Source organism: Protopterus annectens, chromosome 1.part2, assembly GCF_019279795.1.
Source record: "Protopterus annectens isolate FY-2018-M chromosome 1.part2, PAN1.0, whole genome shotgun sequence".
NCBI classification, from domain to species: Eukaryota; Metazoa; Chordata; order Ceratodontiformes; family Protopteridae; genus Protopterus; species Protopterus annectens.
Genome location: NC_056727.1, coordinates 258,135,049 through 258,152,129, shown reverse-complemented (window position 1 = coordinate 258,152,129; position 17,081 = coordinate 258,135,049). Strand labels below are relative to the sequence as shown.

The 17,081-nt window shown below is 45.0% G+C and overlaps 1 protein-coding gene across 1 annotated transcript in view; it reads left to right on the top strand.

Annotated features, from left to right (window-relative positions):
* The window catches only part of PPP3R1 (protein phosphatase 3 regulatory subunit B, alpha), a 715,388-nt gene that overhangs the window by 539,006 nt on the left and 159,301 nt on the right, over positions 1 to 17,081 (top strand). The window lies entirely within an intron of this gene.

Sequence of the window (17,081 nt, the reverse complement as noted above, 5' to 3'; positions counted from 1 at the left end):
GATGCTGACTCTTCACCAATTACTTCCTATGCTAGGCAAAGATGCCTGGTTGGCAACATTAGATTTAAAAGAAGCATACCTGCACATCCCAGTCAGGGAATCTTGCAGAAGATACCTACGCTTCAAAGCAGGCTACACGCACTATCCGTTCTCTGCACTGCCCTTTGGCTTATCTACTGCGCCCAGGGTATTAAAGTGCCTAGCTCCAGTTATTGAATTTTTGCAGGCAAAGAAATATTCAAATATACTCATACCTGTACGATTGTCTAATTCAGGCAGAAAGCCAAGACATACTTTTGAATCATCTGGCCTTTGTACAAAGGGTTCTAACTTGTCTGGGGTACACCATAAATGAAAATAAATCACACCTGGTACCCTGTCAACGAATTATATTCCTGGGAGCAAGCTTGAATACAACTTCCCAGATGGCCTACCTCACGCCAGAGAAATAAATTCATTTGACAACCTACTTCAAACAAGTGGCCACAAAAGCCCTGCTATCTGCAAGACAAGTACTGCAAGCCTTGGGGTTCATGGCCTCCTGCATTCTTCTAATTCCATATGCAAGACTGCATATGAGGAAACTACAGTGGTGTCTAAAAAGCCTATGGTGTCAACATTCTCAGGATCTAGAAGCAATGGTTCCTATCATACCTTGGCTACGCCTAGAGTTCCTTTGGTGGACAGAGGCCTGCCACCAAAACAAGGGACTACCTTTCACACCAACCCCTGCCACCCAAACCCTAGAACAGACTCATCAGACTATGCATGGGGGGCTCACCTGGCAGGGAAGTGCATTCAGGGCAAATGGAACCCAAGTCAAATGCACTTGCATATCAGTCAAAAAGAAATGTTAGCTGTACAGAATGCTCTGACAGCCTTCAAGGATCACATTCTTCCGGGACAACTAATGGTAAAGACGGACAACACCACTGTTATGTGGTACATAAACAAGCGGGGGGTACACATTCTTACCCCCTCTGCAGACTAGCCATGGCAGTGTGGAACACAACCTTGAGCTACCAAGTGCACCTACAAGCTCAGTTCCTGCCAGGAAAATTAAATACACTGGCAGATGGACTAAGCAGAAACCTCATGGACCCACACGAGTGGAAACTGGAACCAAGTATTTTCAACATGTTGACAAGCAAATGGGGGGAGCCCAGATATAGACCTGTTTGCCTCTCCCCAGAACTACCACATGGACAAATTTTGCACAGGGACTCCACACAAGCAGGCCTGGAAAGTGGATGCTTTGTCCTTCAGCTGGAATAACCTATCAGTCTGTGCCTTCCCCCCTTTGCCTGTGCACTCCAAAATACTACGAAAAATCAAACAGGACAAACCAAGGACGATTTTGATTGCACCAGACTGGCCACGCCAACACTGGTACCCCCTCCTGCGCAGTGTGTCACGGTTATCTCCATGGCACCGCCCTCACACTCCTTCCCTGTTGTCTCAGCAGGAGAACCAGGTACTGCACCCTCAGCTTCTAACACTGAACCTAGCAGCCTGGCTAATTACCTAATTTCTCCTGTACCATCCCTCAGTAAACCTGTGATGGATATCATTTTAGAGGCAAGAAGGCTAAGTATTAGAAAATCTTATGCTGAAAAATGGAAAAGATTCTGTGCCTGGAACCAGTCTCAAGGAATGAGCACAGTAGCGCCCGATTTACCTCACATTTTGCAATACTTAACTGAGATGCTTCACAAGGGCCTGTCTTTTTCCTCCATCAAAATTCTTGCCTCAGCCATTTCAGCTCATTACAACACAGAAGCTCCCTTCTCTCACCCACTGCTCAAGCAGTTCCTCAGAGGGGCAAAACATTTAAGACCACCCAGGAGAGCTCCAACCCCAGCCTGGGACCTTAACTTTGTTTTGGAGAAACTCATTCTGCCTCCTTTCGAGCCAGCTCCTACTGCAGACTTAAAATTTCTTTCTTGGAAAACAGCTTTCCTTTTAGCAATCACTTCAGCAAGAAGGGTATCTGAATTACAGGCCCTTATGGCAGTGGAGCCTTTCATCATCTTTTATGCGGACAGGATGTCCCTCAGAACCATTCCATCCTTCATGCCCAAGGTGGTATCCAGTGTGGCTCTTAATCAGTCCATTCATTTGCCAACCTTCTTTCCCAGTACACAGAACAAAGGGGAACGGATTCTGCATTCTTTAGATGTGCACAGACAACTCAGATTCTACTTGGACTGGACTAAACCTCAAAGGAAATCTGAACAACGCTGGTGGCATTTGCTGCAGGGGCAGAGGGGAAGGCTTTTTCAAAGCCAAACCATTTCTAAATGGATAGGCCATTGCATTCTTTTCTCTTATAAGCACCATGGAAAACCTATCCCACAGGGGATCAGACCTCACTCCACCCGGGCTGCATCTACCTCTACAGCCTTTCTCAGAGGAGTCCCTACCAGGGACATCCTAGAAGCTGCTACATGGAGTTCTGTACATACTTTCACCAAGCATTATCATTTGCCAATTTTCTCTAAATCCAGAGCTGGCTTTGCCACTGCAGTCTTGCAGGGCCTTATAGTCCTAATGCTATCTAATTTCCTCTTCCCAACCATAGCTTTGGGAATCTACCCAAATGTAATGACTGCAACAGTGAAACACGAAGAACATAGTACAGTTTTGTACACTTACCGTAAATGTAGATGTTAGAGTGTATTCACTGTTGTAGTCCTGGTTACCCTCCCTCCAGCTCCCTAACTTCTTTTGGCTGTACCTCTACCTTCCTTTACTAGGCTTTAAAGCTTTTTAGTGTATTTGCTTTTTAGTTGGAGGTATATCGTTGTATTTTTATAGTTAGTTGCTCCCCATTAGGGGGGCACCTGACATCTGGGGCAAGAAAAACTGATGTAATGGCGTCGGCTGCATGTTTTATACCCCTGACGTCATGGAAGGAAGGGACCGCAACTGATGCAAGACCCAAGACTTTGTTAATCTGGCCAACTGAGGGCTACCTGCAAGCCGATAACCCAAATGTAATGACTGCAACAGTGAATACACTCTAACATCTACGTTTATGGTAAGTGTACACAACTGTACTTTTTTCAGTTGATAATCATAGTAGCATACACTGTGGACTGTGTCCTACATTTTACTAGTAACTAACTTTACCAATTATATTTTCTCAGATGAGTCACTTCATGATCATTTCAAGTGGGAAAACTCCAGAATCCGGTCAAAAAATGAACTGTACAAACCACACAATTATTGCAGGCTAAAAAACTGACAGTCTGACCTAAGACTGGTGAACCAAACCACCACAGTTTAATTACCTTTTTTAATGTATTGTAACCTCAAAACAATTTATAAATAAGTCAGCACAGGTATAAAAATGGGGCATTACAGTAGAAAGGAAGAACTAATTACAAAACCGAACATCAGTATAAGCCAAGACAAAAGAATGAACATCAGCCATTATTTACTTGCTGCAACTTTACAATTTCCAAGAAAACCATACATTTCACAATGAACAGAAAAAAGCAAAATCAGTAATGTCATTGTCAAACATACACTGGCCCCCATTTCACCTCCCCAAACAAATCCAGTGATTACAGACGCTTTATGTACAGCTGTGATAGACTAAAAAATGAATAAAAATGTATAAACAACCACCACAATACAATTTCCTCATTGCTATCAGATACTTGATACAATGCATCTCAGTACAACCCCCTCCCAAACAACATCTCTCAATTAAAGTCATCCCTAAACACTGCTAAAAACCCATCTAGAGTAAAGGTCAAAACATTCTGCCTTGTATAGACCTTGAACCAAATATGCTTGCATACGTGCTGAGAGATGCCTCCAATATGGTTTCTAAAATACATTACTAAATGATTCATACCAGAACTAAAATCTCTTCTAGAATGAAAGAACACATCCTGGAAACAACTGTGACAGTTAAACCCCCCCCCCCCAAATATACAGAAAAATGTAATCACATTGAGATGTTTAGATAAGAAAGTCATAATAAGCCATAAGAAATAGCCAGGGAATTGTTATGGCTAGGCTTGTATAGGTCCTAGGGCCGATAGCCTAGTGCCAACCTATGAACCTATAAGACTCTACAAAACCTTGTATATCTGTCAAACCTCCAAGCTTCCAAACTCAGAATAGCTCTGGAAAAGAGTAAATCCCTTAACCAGATATTGCATAAAATCAACAAACAGCATTGACATAGGGGAAACAAATAACACACAATTATTTTCTATATGAACACTCACTCTCTTGTATTGCCTTTCACTTCCCTTCAGAAGAAATAGCTGTACCAGCTGTTTTGACCAGTGTTTATCATGCTAAACATTCCTTATGTACCATTGCTTACACATATGAAAATAAAATCATATCTTTTATTTCCTTGTTTGTTACTGAACTTTAATTCGACAAAAGGCCTGTTTTAATGTGATTCAGTATTTAAAATGTATCCCTTAAAAGAAAACCTCAACACCAAATGAATGACAAACCATTTAAATGTGGAACTGCGAGGAGCATGGACATTTGAAGACTCAAAATGAGGAACGATCCTCCTAGTGAGATGCACTGCAAGGAAAAATCACCAAGAAAACCACCAGTGGAATGAACAGGAACTGTCCCGAGTCTGCACTATATAGCAGTTCTTTGTACGTGCAGACGTAAAATGCAATGCACAGTACAATATAGCAGATGTCTTTCTGTTCTCGTGTTGCAGTATTCATAACTGTAGGGAGATTGCTGCCTGCAGCACTGGACATCTAGCCAATATACCACAGTCTCTGCAGCAGGGATACGTGTGACGTTGCCTGTCAGAGCCATAAACTGACATTGGCTATAAAAGTGACGTCTGCACGGACCCACTTCAGAACTTTTCTGCCACAGTGATCTACGGACCTCTGATCAGACCTGTGATCGCCATCTTCAGGAATCAGTTTGATCGTTTGTTTCGGCATCCGATAAAGATAAGTACCCTTTTGGGTTTTTTGTTTACCTTTTTTGTAGCTTTTCAAACAGCATCTATATTACCTAATCCAACGTTTCTGCTAGCAAATACCTAAACAACTGGTAATATCGAAAAATTAAAACGGCGAACAGCCGATTTAACATAGGGAATGAATTCCTTCTACTGCAAAAAAAAAAAAAAAATTAAACCAAAATGAAGTGGGTGGGGGGGGCTGTGCCTCCCACCCACCCTAACTAAATATACCAACTCTGATATCGCTCTACCATGGGGGGGAGAGGCAAAGTCCGCATAACTGCCAAGGGAATTCTTTCCCTGCATTAAATCGGCTGTTAATGGGTTTTTGCTTTCGCTATTACCAGAGCGATGTTTAGGTGTTCGCTAACCTAAACATTCAGTCAGGTAATAGGAACTCTTTCAAACGGACATGTCAGCTAAAAAGGGGAAGTGTGCTTGTGGAAGACAAATTCCACATAAGGACACACCTGATCAGTGCTTGCTTTGTTTAGGTGAAGACCACAACCGTATGTCTTGTGACATCTGCAAGTCTTTCATGCCCAAAACACTACGCAGCAGCCTGCCTGCCTTGAAACTTTATTTAGAAAAACAGAGAATCTGGCGTTAGGCATGGAGGGGTGGGGTAGGTACCTCCAAGGACCCGCCTCGGAAGAAGGCCAAAAAAGTTAGGCCTGACACCCATGCTGCACCTCAGGAGTCTGGTGAGACTTTCAAGGTAGATGTTAGCCCAGGGTCCCATCGGACGTCAGTCTCAAAGCTAGAATCCATGGTGGAATCTGGTTTGGAAACTCCAAGAGTACGTCCACTGAGGTTGATCAGCCATCATTTCCTGATGGCTAGGGGGGAACCACAGCTTGTGGCATCAGAGGGGCCTACCCCCACCTTTCCATCCACCCAGGCGTCTGCTTCCAAACCTGCACATCCTTCTACTCCTATTAAGAGGAAGCAAAAATTAAAACACAGAGAACCAGAACCAGTTCCTGGATGGGAAGCCTTTTCCCAAAAACTTTTCAGAGCTTTCCAGGCCTTCCAGTCTCAGGTGCCCCAACCAGCCCCTACACTTGTGCAGGACTTAGAGGATTCAGAGGAAGAGCTCTCCTCTTCTTCTGATGAATCGCTTACTTATTGTTCCCAAATTGAATCTCTCAAGGACTTCATTACACCTGAGGAGGAAGACACTATTAGTCCTGAATCTCCAGGGTAAGATTTCTCCTTTGGAGACACCATTTCTCTTATGAGAGAGAATATTTCAAATGGCAGGCCTCAGATGTTTCAGAAACTAAAAAAGAGGTATTTTGAACTACTACAGATGGACCAGCCCTCCCCATTTGCAGTCCCTCCCCTACTCCCAGCCTGTCATGATGCCTTTCTGGCTGCATCTCAGGCCCCTGATTCTCAGCCCCCTGCTTCCAAATGTCCAGATATGTTTTGTAAAGTTCCTCAGGATACACATTTCTTGTTCAGGAACACACTCCCCCCTCCCGCAGACCCAGCCGTTATAGCTGTGTCAGCAGACAAATCATCCAGACAGCTGCCTTCCACCTCTCCGTTTCCCACAGACAAGGACATCAAATTTATGGATAGGCTAGGAAAGAGTTTATACTTCTTCCACACTAGCCATCGAAGCCCTAAATTATCAACATACATGGCTAGGTTTGTTTTAGACACCCTATCCAAAGCCTCTGCACTTAACACCAGATGTGCCAGACTTTCCTGCCAAGTCGCAACTCTCCACCTTGATGTCTTCCGCCTTTCAGGTGACCAGACACTCCAAGTGCAGTTATGTGGTAGAAGCATCTTCCAAATCTGCAGCATCGGGTTCTGTCCTGATAAGATACTCCTGGGTGAGACTCCAGCCGTTTCCCATGGATGTACAAACCAAATTGCTAGATGTGCCACTTGATAATAAGGCCCTTTTTGATGCAGCTTCTGCAGAGCTCCTAAAATCCCTTCAAGAGAAAGGGCAAGGAGCTACAAAATCTAAAACATTTGCTGGTCTCACCTATTCATAGGTACCATAGGAACTATCCTCAAAGGACCACTTTTGTTAGGAATCAGTCTTCCCAGTCCACTGCCCCACAGGCTAAGAGACAGAGACTGTCTAGGAAACGCTCTACTCCTAGACCATCCTCTTTTTTTTTGCCCCTACCCCCTTTTGGAGACACCCTGACACTCAACTGTGACTCAAACCCTTTAACCACCTTCACTCCCCCATCCCTCCAACTCAGCCTTTCCCTACCCCTCCTGGTGGATGTTCACCTCAGAGGCTTGGGTCCTCTCCATCATTCAAAAAGGTTATTTTTATGAGTTGGACAATTCTTCCTTTCCAGGGGGTACCCCAACCTCCTCCAAGTCAGCTTCATCTCTTGCCTCCAATTCTGAATCAGCTGCTAGCTTAGTGCACCATAGAAAAAGTGACTCTAGATAGACAAACAACAGATTTTACTCTAGGATGTTTTTGATCCCAAGAAAAGATAGTCCTTGGAGACCAGTTCTGAATTTGACAGTCCTCAATCTTTTTTTCGAGGTGTCTTCCTTCAAAATGTTCACCTTGCATCATCTCCTACCCCTCATTCTCCACAAAGCTTTCATGGTATCCCTGGGTCTGAAGGATGCCTATCTTCATATCTCATTCACCCCAGCTACATTAAACTCCTACATTTCTCAGTACGTTCCTAGCATTTTCAGTTTTTTGCATTGCCATTTGGCTCTCCACAGCTCCCAGAGTATTCACAAAGTGCCTAGCTCCAGATGTCCTTCAAGGATGCATCTGCAGTCCTTACAAATGGGTTGTCCTGTTGTCAGGCAGCCCTTGATCGGCATTCCAAAGTCTGGGTCTGGCCTCGGCTGGTGTCGCACTTCACCCGACGTCATAGCTGCAGTTATTCGGGTATAAAGGCATCAGCCGACGCCATTTTCCTCAGTCTTTCTTGCCGCGTGGCGCCCGAAGCAGAAGCTGTTCGCAAGTGCCGGTCGGTCAGAACCAGAGATTACTACTACCGAATACTTCTAAAAAGCTAAGTACCCCGTTGGGGACTCTTTCTTGCCTCAGCCGATGTCAGAAAAAGTGAATAACTGTTTAACTTGTGGGAAACAAATACCTCATAAAGATTTCCACTCTTACTGCTTACCTTGTTTAGGCCCAGACCACAACGTAGTAGCTTGTCTAGCCTGTGCTTCTTTTAACCGACGGACGCTTAGACGTCGGTCGGAATTTGCTGAGGAGTTTTTCGGCTCCGATTTTGCTTACATTATGCCGTCGGATCCTCCGACTACGCAAATATCTAAAAAGCGCAAGGAAAAGGACCGACACTCGCGGTCTGCGGTTTCGGCCGAAACCGCGGTTAAGCCAACCGCGAGTGTCTCGGTTTCGGCTGAAACCGAGCAAGCGGTTCTTCCTTCAGCCGAAAACTTACCTCCTACTGAGGCCTCTTCCAACCTGGCGGAATCTGCTTCTGATGTACCTCCTGCTCTTGCAGTTTCTCAGGAATTGTCTGACATTTCTACCCCTGCACGTGAAGCTGCTAGGCCACCTGCATCCATGTCCATTAAGGCCTTTGCCAGGGCTAAAGCAGCTAAATCTACTAAATCTGTGCCTGCTAAGACCCCCTCTCACAGGCCTAGCTCTAGTTCTCAAATGCTTAGTCTAGCAGAGGATCTCATTTCTTTAATCCGGGGATCCCAACCTCACCCAGACAGGGCCTCTCACCCACCTCCAGAGAAGAGGCCTAGAGCAGAGCCCCCTGAGCCAGTTTCTACAGATGATTCCTCTGATGATTCAGATACTAACCCTCCAGAGGCTTCTTTCTCCCCTTATGAAGACTCTGATGCTGAAGAGTCCTTTCCTTCTGCCTCTCCGCCTGAGGAATTTTCCTTTGGGGAAACCTTGCATGCTATGAGGGAACAATTTCAGTGGCAGGGCCAGGATTTTTCTGACTCTAGAAAAAGGCTTAGAACTTTTCTGCATTTACCACAACATAGACCTTTAGCCATACCTCCAGTTCTCTCTGTTGTAGATGATGCATTTAATGATGCTTGTACTGCTCCTGATTCACTACCTCCGGCCCCTGCTAAGCCCGATAGGTACTACAGGGTCCCGGACACGCATTACCATTTGTATAAGGCTCCTTTTGCAGATCGAGACTATCTCCCAGGGTCCTAAGGCTGTAGCAGCTACCTCTGCCAAAAACCCCTCCCTCTGAAAGGGAATCCAGGTCCTTAGAGATGGGGTAAAAAGTTTACACTTCTGCTACTCTTTCAGCTAGGGCCTTGAACTGTCAATTCCACATGATCCAGTATCAAGAATTTATGCTAGACCAGTTAACCAAAAAACTGTCCTCGGACGAACCATTAGACAAAAAATCTGTTCAGGAAATGGTACATAACATTCAGCAAGTCAGTAACCATTCCTTAAAATGCGGCTATGATGCACTGGAGGCTTCCTTTAGATCAGCCATGACTGGCACAGTTATCAGAAGGCATGCATGGTTAAAAGAGCAGGCCTTACCAGACCATGTTAAATCAAAACTACTAGATGCTCCCATGGACAAGATCAATTTGTTTGGCTCTCCTGCACAACAGGTGCTGAAGAAGATGGAAAAGAAGGCAAAATCTGTCCAAACAGTGAAAGATTTCTTACAGGTCCAACCTCCAAGGTTTAGCAGGAATTGGCCCTCCAAGAATTGGTCCTTTCCAGACTCCTCCAGAGCTCAGAGAGGCAGGAATAGGCGTTCAAGAGGCAGAAGTCAATCCAGGGGTGCCTACAGGGGACGCCAGTGGCAGGGTAACAACCAGCGAGGTGCAGCCACAGACACAGCCACCACCACTACTACAGGACAATCACAGTGACTTGGCTGTAGCACCGCCTACCAGGGAACAACTAGAAGCACCCTTGGGCGGGAAGCTAGCTTTATTTTCAGTAAACTGGCATTACATCACAAGAGACAAGTGGATTTTGCAGACAATAGACCAAGGTTACAGGTTTCACTTCCATACTCTACCAGGGAAGAGAGGAATGCCAAACCTACCTCCAAATCAAAAGGCAGAAGCTCTAAAGCAAATAACTCAATTATTAAGGATGAGAGCTGTGGAAAAGGTACCATCTATAGAGCAAGGACAGGGATTTTACTCCAGACTCTTCCTGGTACCAAGAAAAGAAAGCAAATGGAGACCTATACTCGACCTGTCCGCTTTAAACACATTCCTCATTGTTCCAAAATTCAAAATGCTGACCCTACAGCAGCTTCTTCCCATGCTGGGCAAGGAGTCTTGGCTGGTAACTCTAGATCTCAAGGAGGCTTACCTGCACGTCCCCATACGACCAAATTGCAGAAGATACCTCAGATTTCTTGCAGGATCAGGGCATTATCAATTCTCAGCATTGCCCTTTGGCTTATCTACTGTGCCCAGAGTGTTCACGAAATGCCTGGCATCAGTAATTGCTCATTGCAGGCTTCAGGGAATCCAAATCTACCCTTACCTGGACGACTGCCTGATACAAGCGGACAACAAAAACAAGTTAGCAGAAGACTTGAAAAGGGTCATTTACCTACTACAAGCCCTGGGATACACAGTCAATATAAAAAAGTCAAGGCTGATACCATCCCAAAGGTTAACCTTTTTGGGTGCAGAGCTGGACACATCGAAACAAATGGCATTCCTAACAGTAGAAAAACAGGAGCAGCTCCCTCTCTACTTCTTGGCATTAACAAAGCAGAACCATCTAACAGCAAGAAAAGTCCTGCAAGCCTTGGGTTTCATGGCATCCTGCATAATATTGGTTCCACATGCCAGACTGCATATGAGAAAGTTATAGTGGTACCTAAGGAATTTATGGTCTCAGCACAAGCACAGCCTAGAAACCCAAATTCCAATAATTCCATGCCTGAAGCAAGAATTCCAATGGTGGGCTCAGGCCTGTCAATCAAACAAAGGATTGCCCTTCCACAACACTCAACCAAGCCAAACCATCACAACGGACGCCTCAGACCTCGGTTGGGGGGCCCACATGCTGGACAAGTGCATACAAGGTTCATGGACTCCGGACCAGCTGCACCTACACATAAATCAAAAGGAAATGCTGGCAGTAAAACTGGCAATTCAGACATTCAGACCATTTCTTCGACAAGGTCAACTGTTAAGGACAGACAACACCACAGTTATGTGGTACATCAACAAACAGGGAGGCACACATTCGTACCCTCTATGCCGGATGGCAATGGACCTCTGGAATGTGGCCCTGAGTTACAACATTCAGTTACAAGCAATTTTTGTACCAGGAAAAGAAAACATTCTAGCAGACATACTAAGCAGAACTACCACGGATGCCCACGAATGGATGCTGCATCCGGACATCTTCAAAACCATTACAAGAAAATGGGGACTCCCACAAATAGACTTATTTGCATCCCCACGCAATCACCAACTAAAGAAATTCTGCACAAGGACGTACCACCCACTTGCTTGGAAAGTGGACTCCCTATCTTTCAGTTGGAAAAACCTGACAGCATATGCATTCCCACCACTTCCTTTGATGCACAAGGTGCTATTGAAGATCAAAGAGGACCGTCCAAGGATCATTCTGATAGCTCCAGACTGGCCAAGACAACATTGGTACCCATTACTGAGGAGCATGTCTCGGGAACAAATATGGCCCCTACCCCTTGTTCCCTTGCTGTTAACACAGAACAACTACAACACCCTGCATCCAAACCTGAAAACACTGCAGCTGACTGCCTGGAACATTGCATAAGAACAAAAAACCCAAATTTATCACAAAGGGTTAAAGACATTATCTTGGAGTCTCGCAGACCCTCGACAAGAAAAAATTATTCAGCAAAATGGAAAAGATATTCCATTTGGAGTACTGCAAAAGGAGAAAATGTGTCACTGGTAAACATAGCCAACATCCTGGAATACTTGGCAGAGCTCTTCCACAAAGGCCTGTCCTATTCTTCCATTAAGATTCATGCATCAGCTATTTCAGCAGAGTACGACTTGGATCCTCCAGTCTTCTCACATCCTCTGCTCAGGCAGTTTCTGAGAGGAATTAAAAATGTAAAACCACCTAGGAAGCCACCATTGCCAGCATGGGACTTGAACTTTGTGCTAGAAAAATTGACACTCCCTCCTTTCGAACCAGCAGCAACAGCAGAATTACAATACTTATCATGGAAAACTGCTTTCCTGCTGGCAATTACTTCAGCAAGAAGGGTATCTGAACTACAGGCATTAATGGCAGTACAGCCCTTCCTGATCTTCCATCAAGATAGAGTGTCCATGAGAACAAATCCTACTTTTATGCCTAAGGTGGTTTCCAGAGTATCTTTGAATCAGGCTATCCACCTACCTACATTCTTCCCCAACCCACAAAACAGGGGAGAAAGACTGTTGCATACCTTAGATGTGCATAGGCAATTACGCTACTACCTGGACAGGACCAAGGGCAATAGAAAAACTGACCAGCTACTGGTAGCATATGCGACAGGAATGGAAGGAAAAGCAATTTCAAAACAGACAATCTCTAAGTGGATAGGAAATTGCATTAGATTTTGTTACTCCTACCATGGGAAGAAAACTCCAGAAAACATCAGGCCTCACTCTACAAGGGCAACAGCCACTACCACAGCTTTTCTACGAGGAGTGGCTATCAAAGACATTTTAGAGGCTGCTACTTGGAGCTCCGTGCATACATTTGCCAAGCATTATAATTTACCTTTATACTCTAGATCCCGAGCAGGTTTTGCCACTGCTGTTTTGCAAGGGATCTTAACTACACCATAATTTCATTTCTCCTCCTCCTCCAGTTGGCCATGGTATTCTACCCATTTGTAAGGACTGCAGATGCATCCTTGAAGGACATAGTACAGTTTTGTACCTACCATAAATGTAGATGTCCAATAGGAATGCATCTGCAGTCAGTATTACCCACCCTCCTTCCCCTCTGTGGTACTCCTAGGGTATTTGCCCATCTTGTAGCTAGCTGGGGGAATCTATTATGGTGTATTTGTTTGTATATATGTACATACATGTTTATTTTTTGTTTGCTCTCTACTATTTGGAAACATTTGCATTTATCCAAATTTAGCCTTCCTAGAGGGCACCTGGCATCTGGGGCAAGAAACACTGAGGAAAATGGCGTCGGCTGATGCCTTTATACCCGAATAACTGCAGCTATGACGTCGGGTGAAGTGCGACACCAGCCGAGGCCAGACCCAGACTTTGGAATCCGGCCGACCGAAGGGCTGCCTGACGACAGGACAACCCATTTGTAAGGACTGCAGATGCATTCCTATCGGACATCTACATTTATGGTAGGTACAAAACTGTACTTTATCCCCCCACTGCAGAATGCAGAGCATTCAAATATATCCATACTGAATGACCTGTTAATCCTCCACCGGGGCTGCCACACTGTTCATCACCTACACACAGTGTCCGAAACCTTGGCAGACATAGGGTTCACTGTGAACCAGCAAAAGTCCCACCTGACACCCACCCAGGATCTGGTGGTCTCAGGGTGCAGGCTAAGAACTGACAAGATGGCAGCCTTTATCCTCTGCCAAAAGGTAGAGGTCCTCGCACATTACCTTCAAACATTTCTCTCTCTCCAAACCTTATCAGCAAGGTAATTCTGAAGTCCTAGGCCTCCTGTTTGGCATATACTTCTCAGAAGTACAGGCAAGCACGGAAGGGCTGTGGCTGACTAAGTTTGCGGACGACTGCAAACTGGGTGCTATAATAAGAGTCTCCGGCCGACATGGAGATCCTCCAGAAGGGCCTAAATGGGACTGATGCATGGTGTCAAAGCCATGGTCTCAAGCTAAATGCAAAAAAATGCGTAGCAATCCCCTTTGGAAAAAACAGAGTACCCGCAAACTACAACATAGGCGGTAATCCCCTGAAATCTGAAGAAGAAATAAGGGATCCTAGGGACCCAAGTAGATAGTCAGCTTTCCTTTGATGACCATGTTGCCAAAGTGGTTAGAAAATCCTTCTGTGTGACCCATCTGATCACGAAAGGGTTCGTATCAAGATCTAAGGATGTAATGGTGCCCCTCTACTCTTCCCTCATCAGACCCATTATTGAGTACAATGCACCAATTGGAATGTACCTGGCTAGACATCTCCAGCAGCTGGAGAGACCACAGAAGTACCTAACCAAGAGGATTACTGGCCTCAAACAGTTGCCCTATGCAGCACGATTGAAAAAGCTAAGACTGTTCTCTGTTGCATACCGCGTTGTCAGAGGCGATCTCTGTCTAACGTACAGAGCCATGTCCAACCCAGAATTGTTGAACATGCTCCATCTTAGCAAAACCAAATCTACTCGAGCTACACACTCTAGGGATATAAACCTCAACACAACAATGAATAGAACATGTTGGAGGAATAGATTCCCTTTGCAGAGAATTCCCTTACTATCGAACAGGGTCCCGATCTACATAAGACAGAGCCCCTCACTATCGCTCTTCAAGAGGAACCTTGAGTGGATGGGTAACAAAGTTCACACCGGGATCACACCAACAGCACTACTAGATAGGGGCCAAGGGTACTAGCTGCTAGTACAAGGGTCTAGGGAACTACTAAAGGGGCGGTGAATACTGCACAACGTGGCTGGGCTAATATATGCCTTTGGGCAGATAGCCCAGTACCAACCTATGACATCCTTGATCCCCATGCTACCCTTGGCAAGGCTGCATATGAGGAAGTTCCAATAGGTTCTGAAGACTCTGTGGAACCAGCATTCCCACCATCTGGATACTTCCCTCCCTCTTCTCCCATCCCTGAAAAAATAATTGGCGTGGTGGATTGCAGCCATCAACGTCAAGTCAGGGTATACATTTGCAAGACCCCTCCATCCTTGCAACACATCTACACAGATGCTTCAGATCTGGGTTGGGGAGCAGTTCTTCAAAATCACACCAACCAGAACAAAGTTCAGGGAGAGTGGTTCTCCCTCAAAGGTACTCCATCAGTGTAAAAGAGATGAGAACCCTCCTAGCATTACAAACAGACCACCAAATCCTCCTACCAGGCACCTTGAAAGTAGTGACAGACAATATGACTGTCCTGTGCCATGTCAACAAGCAGGTGGGGACAAGGTCCTACCCACATTGCAACTTAGCAGTTCAGATTTAGTCTCTAGTAGCAAAACTACACATTCACCTGCAAGCAGTGTACATTCCTTCCACAGAGAATGTGATTTTGGACACTCTTAGCAGAACCTCTGCACTCTCCCACAAATGGATCCTTCACTGGGAGTTGTTCTTGGATCTTATTCACAAGTGGGGTATTCCTCGGGCAGATCTGTTTGCCTTCTCCCAGAACAGGCAGATAACTCTGTTTTGCACAAGAGATCCACATCCACAGGCTTGGAAAGTGGACGCCTTTTTTCTTGGGTGGGGGATGTATCTTTATGCCTTTTCCCCCTTCAGACTGATTCAGAAAGTTCTCCTGAAGATCCAGAGGGACAAACCAAAAATCCTGCTGGTGACCCCCTTTTGGCCGAGACAGCATTGGTTCCGCCTACTTCACCTACTAGCCAGGGGCAATCACTACAGGTTACCCTACTGATTCGACCTACTTACACAAGACCGGGGCTCCCTCATACGCCCTCAGGTGCTCAACCTCAGACTCGCCTTATGGGTGATAGATTTCTGATCCCCTTCAGACACCTATATTCAGAGGACGTACTCAATGTCCTGCAGGAGGCCAGGAAACCTAGTACTAGGAGAATTTGTGTCCAAATGGAAAAGATTCTCTTGGTGGTGTCAAAAGAAAAAACAGGACCTTTTTCTTATTCCAATACACCCGTCTTTTCTTATTTGTGTGAGCTTCTATGTTTAGGACTGACCTACTCTTCTGTTAAGGTACATTTGTCAGCCATTTCCACCTGTCTTCCCTTAGTACCTCCTTTGGTATACAGATTAGAGTTAAAACTCTTCTTAAAAGGAGTCCTCCATATCAGACCCCCTCATAAACCTAGTCCTCCTTCATGGGACCTTTAATTTTGTCCTTGAGAAACTCACACTACCTCCATTTGAACCAGCTCACTCAGCATCATGTAAGCTATGTACTTGAGAAAACTGTTCTGCTGGTGACCCCCACATCTGCCAGGAGGGTCTCAGAAATCCAAGCCCTTATGGCTCCTCCTTTCCTTATCTTCCATAGGGACAGGTTCTCCCCAGGACTAATCCTTCCTTCATACTTAAAATTGGTTAATGAGCTGTCCTTGAATCAGACCATAAATCTTCCCGTTTTCTTCAACCTCAGAATTCCTCTGAAAGAACTTTGCATTCCTTGGATGTTCATAGACAACTTGGATATTACCTGGATAAGACCAGATCCATTAGAAAGTCTGACCAGCTGTTTGTCTCCTTTCACCCAAGGGCCTTGGGGAAGGCAGTCTCTAAGCAGAATTTATCATCATGGATTTCAAATGCTATTTCTGCTTGTTATTCCCCTCATGGAAAAGATTTAACTGCTAATTTGAAAGTGCATTCTACTAGGGCAGCTGCCTTTTTTAGTGGAGTGGACTACGTTTCCATACTGGAGGCGGCCACCTGGTCTTCAGTTCATACCTTTACCAAGCATTACAAACTAGATTTGATTTCTACAGCCAGAACTGGGTTTGCCAGGTCTATTTCATAGACCAGGCCTCTCAGCCTACCTCCCGGACTTGTACCTAAAGCTTAGGTACTCTCCCTATAGTTATGAGTACTGCAAGATGAGAATAGGATGACCTAGATTAGTTATGTAAGAACTTGCCACAACCTTGGATGTTCTTCTCTTCTCTCTGAACTTTTTAGAGAGACAAGACCAATTAACCTCAAAGAATGTATGTTTATTTTTTATTTCTACCAAGGCTTTGGTAGGCCACAAAAAAGACATTGGCAGGCTGGATTGTGGCCCGCGGGGTACCCATTGGGCTGCCTTGCTCTGTACGATTGTCACTGTTGAAGTGACACTCCCCCTTGTTTAAAAATGAGAAAAGGGTCTTGCAGACAGATGGAATGTTTGTAAATGTGGACTTAACATGTTTTGATTACTTTCATATAAATGTAAGTTTGCCTTTGTCACAAATGATGCAATAAAGAAATTAAACAAA